We start from the raw sequence: 6000 nt of genomic DNA, 5'->3' as shown, positions 1-6000 counted from the left end.
TCCTAGGCTTCCTTGAGTATGACCCCCAGAAGAGCAGAATGGCTTTGGTAACCTGCTCGCAGTGCCAAAACTGGGATTCTCCTTAACCCCCTGCATGTTAATAAATTTGTATGCCTTTCCTCCTATTAATCTGTCTTTTGTCAGTTGATCTTCAGTGAACCTTCAGAGAATGAAGAGTTTGCCCTTTGCTCCTATGCACATATCTGATAAAGGACGTGTGTCCATAATACACAAAGAATTCTTAAAACTTCGCAATAAGATAACCAAGAAACCAATATGAAATGAGCAAAAAAATTGAACAGACACTTCACCAATGAAGCAAATAAACACATGAAAAGGGAAATGCAAATTAAAACCTCAGGGAGAGACCCACTCAAATGACTCCAGTTTATTTATTTATTTATTTATTTATTGATCATTCTTGGGTGTTTCTCGCATAGGGGGATTTGGCAGGGTCATAGGACAATAGTGGAGGGAAGGTCAGCAGATAAACAAGTGAACAAAGATCTCTGGATTCCCTAGGCAGAGGACCCTGCGGCCTTCCGCAGTGTTTGTGTCCCTGGGTACTTGAGATTAGGGAGTGGTGATGACTCTTAACCAGCATGCTGCCTTTAAGCACCTGTTTAACAAAGCACATCTTGCATCCCCTTAATCCATTTAACCCTGAGTGGACACAGCACATGTTTCAGAGAGCACCGGGTTGGGGGTAAGGTCATAGATCAACAGCATCCCAAGGCAGAAGAATTTTTCTTAGTACAGAACAAAATGGAGTCTCCTATGTCTACTTCTTTCTACACAGACACAGCAACAATCTGATTTCTCTATCTTTTCCCCACATTTCCCCCTTTTCTATTCGACAAAACTGCCATCGTCATCATGGCCCGTTCTCAATGAGCTGTTGGGTACACCTCCCAGACGGGGTGGCGGCCGGGCAGAGGGGCTCCTCACTTCCCAGAAGGGGCGGCTGGGAAGAGGCGCCCCCCACCTCCCGGACGGGGCGGCTGGCCGGGCGGTGGCTGCCCCCCACCTCCCTCCCGGACGGGGCGGCTGGCCGGGCGGAGGGGCTCCTCACTTCCCAGACAGGGTGGCTGCTGGGCAGAGGGGCTCCTCACTTCTCAGATGGGGTGGCTGCTGGGCAGAGACGCTCCTCACCTCCCAGACAGGGTTGCGGCTGGGCAGAGGCGCTCCTCACATCCCAGACGGGGTGGCGGGGCAGTGGCACTCCCCACATCCCAGACGATGGGCGGCTGGGCAGAGACTCTCCTCACTTCCTAGACAGGATGGCAGCCGGGAAGAGGCGCTCCTCACTTCCCAGACTGGGCAGCCGGGCAGAGGGGCTCCTCACATCCCAGACGATGGGTGGCCAGGCAGAGACGCTCCTCACTTCCCAGAGGGGGTGTCGGCCGGGCAGAGGCTGCAATCTCGGCACTTTGGGAGGCCAAGGCAGGCGGCTGGGAGGTGGAGGTTGTAGTGAGCCGAGATCACGCCACTGCACTCCAGCCTGGGCAACGTTGAGCACTGAGTGAACAAGACTCCGTCTGCAATCCCGGACCTTGGGAGGCCGAGGCTGGCAGATCACTCGCAGTTAGGAGCTGGAAACCAGCCCGGCCAACAGGGCGAAACCACGTCTCCACCAAAAAAATATGAAAACCAGTCAGGCGTGGCGGCGCACGCCTGCAATCGCAGGCACTCCGCAGGCTGAGGCAGGAGAATCAGGCAGGGAGGTTGCAGTGAGCCGAGATGGCAGCAGTACAGTCCAGCTTCGGCTCGGCATCAGAGGGAGACCGTGGAAAGAGAGGGAGAGGGAGACCGTGGGGAGTGGGAGCGGGAGAGGGAGAGGGATTTATTTATTTTTTTTAAAGACCGAGTCCCAGTGAGGATGTGGAGCAACTGGAACACTTACACACTGTTGGTGGGAATGCAAAATGGCACAGCCACTCTGGAAAACTATTTGGCAGTTTCTCCTAAAGTTAAATATATGCTTACCACATGACTCAGCAATCTCACTCCTGAGTATTTACCCCAGAGAAATGACAACTTACATTTTTACAAAAACCTATAGAGGGTTTACAGTAGCTTTATTTATACTTGTCAAAAGCTGGAAACAACCCAAATACCCCCAAGTGTCTCCCTCAGATGATGAATGGACAAGCAAACTGTGGTTCATCCATACAATGAGTTACTATTCAGCAATTAAAAGAGACCAACTACTGATACCAACAACATGGTTGAATTACAAATGTGTTATGCCAAGTGAAAGAAGCCAGATTCAAGAGGGTACATGTTGTATGATTCTATTTATGTGCCATTGTTGAAAAGGCAAAACCCACAGGGATAGAAAAGAAGCAAACGGTTGCCCAGGGCTTTAGGTAGGGTGAGTAGCCAACAAGAAAGGGACAGCAGGAAATTTGGGGGATGATGGACCTCTTCTGTATCTTAATTTTGGTAGTGGTTTATACTGGTGGTAATACTGAGCCATTTGGTGATGGTTCAGCTTGTCAGTACTGAAAAGGGTGAATTTTTCTGTGCATAAATTATACTTCAATGAACCTGACTTTAAAAAGTTACACTTTGGGGGGCTTTAAATAGAAGATGGAACTAAAAATGCATAGACAACAATGACAATGAAAATAGAAGAGTACGATTCCAAGTTAAAATATTCTAAGATCCATTTCTGTGCAGGAGGAGTATAGAGACCTTGATTTACTTTAAGGGTAAAGTAAATAAGGGTAAGGGTAAAGGCCAGGCAGAGTGGCTCACACCTGTAATCCCAATGCTTTGGCAGGCTGAGATGGGAGGATCGCTTGAGGAATTTAAGACTAGCTTGGGCAACAAAGGCAAGACTTGGTCTCTACAAAGAATTTTTTAAAAAGTAAAATAAGTAAAATGTAAGGCTAACTAATAAGGTGCAGAAATACAATACAGATATCTCTTGCTTAACATCAGTAATCTGTGTTAGAAATCAGAAGTTTTGTGTGAAAACATACAACAGGCAGAAGCCTAGTTCCCATTATTTTAAATTAGCTGGGTGTGGTGGCAGCACCTGTGGTCCCAGCTACTTGGGAGGCCAAGGCACGAGAATTGCTTGAACCTGGGAGGCGGATGTTGCATTGAGCCGAGATTGCACCACTGCACTTCAGCCTGGATAACAGAGTGAGATTCCATCCAAAAAAAAAAAAAAAAATTAGATTCCAGAAATAAACCCTCATGGATATGGTCAGTTGGTTTTCGACAAGAGAGCCAAGACCATTCATTAAGGAAATGACAGTCTTTTCATTCATGGTGCTGGGAAACCTGGATATCCATTTGGAAAAGAATGAAGTTGGACCCTTACCTTATACTATGTACAAAAATTAATTTATATGGATCACAGATTTAAATGTAAGAGCTAAAAGTATAAAACTCTTACAAGAAAAGATAACGGGAAAAGTATTATAACAACTGGATTTGGCAATGATTTCTTGGATACGACACCAAAAGCACAGACAACAAAAGAAAAAGCAGATAAATTATACTTCATTCAAAATTAAAAATATTTGTGTATCGAAGGACACTATTAAGAGAATGAAGGGAAAAGAATGAGAATAGACGTTTCTTAGACTTTTTTTTTTTTTGAGAAGGAGTCTCCCTCTGTCACCCAGGCTGGGTGCAACCTCAGCTCACTGCAACCTCTGTCTCCCAGGTTCAAGCAATTCTCCTACCTCAGCCTCCCGATTAGCTGGGATTACAGGCGCCTGTCACCACGCCTGGCTAATTTTTGTATTTTTAGTAGAGACAGGGTTTTGCCATGTTGGCCAGGCTGGCCTCAAACTCCTGACCTCAAGTGATCCACCCACCTCGGCCTCCCAAAGTGTTGGGATTATGGGCGTGAGCCACCGAGCCCAGCTGAGAATAGACGCTTCTCCAAAGAAGGCATACAAGTGGTCAATAAATACATGAAAAGGTGTACATCTCTAGTTATTAGGAAAATCAAAACCACAATGAAATACCATTTCATACCAAATTGATGCCTATTGTAAAAAGCAAACAAGTAAAAAACTGGAAAATAACAAGGGTTGACAAAGACATGGAGAAACTTGTACATTGCTGGTAGGAATGTAAAATGTGGCAGCCACTGTGGAAAACAATTTTGCAGTTCCTCAAAAAGTTAAACATAAAATTACCATATAATCCAGCATTTAATTTCTAGGTATATACCTAAAATAATTGAAAGCAGGAACTCAAACAAATATTTGCACACCAGTGTTCATACCAGTGTTATTCACAATAGCCAAAAGGTGGAAACAACACAAATGTCCATCAATGGATGAGGATAGGCAAAATGTGGTATATACATACAATAGAATATCATTCAGACTTAACAAGAATGAAATTCTAATACACGCTACAAAGGGATGAACCCTGAAGAAATTATGCTAAGTGAATAAGCCAGATACAAAAAGACAAATACTCTATGATTCCACCTACATGAGGGGCTTGGAATAGGCAAATTCATAGAGAAAAAGTAGAATAGAGGTTATCTGGGGCTGAGGCAGAGGGAAATAGGAAGTTATTTTTTAATGAGTACACAGTTTCTGCTTAGGATAGAAACATTTTGGAAATGAACAGTGGTGATGGTCACTCAACATTGTGAATGTACTTAATGCTAACGAATTGTATATTTAATATGGTTAAAAGGGTAAATTTTATGTTATGTATATTTTACCATGCACAAGCAAATCAAAACCAAAAATCATTGTTTCCCAATCCCAAATGAATAATACAGCTGTTAGCGAACAATTGCTTTATATGCAGTAACATGATATTGCGATGACTCTCTTAGTATTAACAGTGACTGAGGTTCATACCCTCTTTGTTGACTTGGGAGAATGCTTTTTAAAAAAAATTTTTATAGAGAGTCTCCCTCTGTCACTCAGACTGGAGTGCAGTGGCTCAATCATAGCTCGCTGCAATCTTGAACTCCTGGACTCAAGTGACTCTCCTGCCTTGGCCTCCCAAAATGCTGGGATTACAGGTATGAGCCACGTTGCCTGGCCCGGGAACCCTTTTCAAAGAATACTTGATTCTGATATTCTACCAATAGTAGTTGGAATGTATCTTAAGATATGTTGGCCGGGCGCGGTGGTTCATGCCTGTAATCCCAGCACTTTGGGAGGCCAAGGGGGGCGGATCACGAGGTCAGGAGATTGAGACCATCCTGGCTAACACGGTGAAACCCCGTCTCTACTAAAAATACAAAAAAAAAAAAAAATAGCCAGGTGTGGTGGCGGGCGCCTGTAGTCCCAGCTACTTGGGAGGCTGAGGCAGGAGAATGGCATGAACCCGGGAGGTGGAGCTTGCAGTAAGCCGAGATTGCGCCACTGCACTCCAGCCTGGGTGACAGAGCGAGACTCTGTCTCAAAAAAAAAAAAAAAGATATTTCATGCACTGAGTTTTGTTTAAAATGTTTTACTGAGTTTTGGGGACATAAGTATAAAATTTCGTCATATAAATATTGGTCAAAAAACATTGTGTTGAAAGATAGGCAGTTTGTGTAAAGCTCTGGTCTTGAAAACCAGGAGAAAAATGCTAAATGGGGAAAGGTCCCACAAGGTGTAAATTACAGATTTCCAAACAAGCAGATGGAAAACCAAGAATAAAGAAAATGTGAACAATGAAATGAAGGCTGAAAAGGTGGGAAAAATGCATAGAAAAAACATAGTAAATGTAAAACACAAAATCAGATGGTAGAAATAAATTTGAATTGATCAATAATCACAATAAATGTAAACAGATTAATTTTACCTATTATAAGACAGAGACTTTTATATTGGATTTCTCTATTTCATTTTTACAAAAAGCATGTCAAAAACACATGACACAGAAAGGTTAAAGGTGAAGGAATATACACCGGAGAAATACTAGCCAAAATAATCCTATTTTGAAGCTAACAACTTAGTCTAAATATATGTAGCAAAATTTGAGAGACTCACTGGAGAAACTGGAAAATCAGCAATCAGA

Source organism: Gorilla gorilla, chromosome 2 (assembly GCF_029281585.2).
Source record: "Gorilla gorilla gorilla isolate KB3781 chromosome 2, NHGRI_mGorGor1-v2.1_pri, whole genome shotgun sequence".
In the NCBI taxonomy this organism is placed as follows: domain Eukaryota; kingdom Metazoa; phylum Chordata; class Mammalia; order Primates; family Hominidae; genus Gorilla; species Gorilla gorilla.
The sequence above is the reverse complement of the archived record's forward strand: the minus strand, read 5'-3'. Positions refer to the sequence as shown.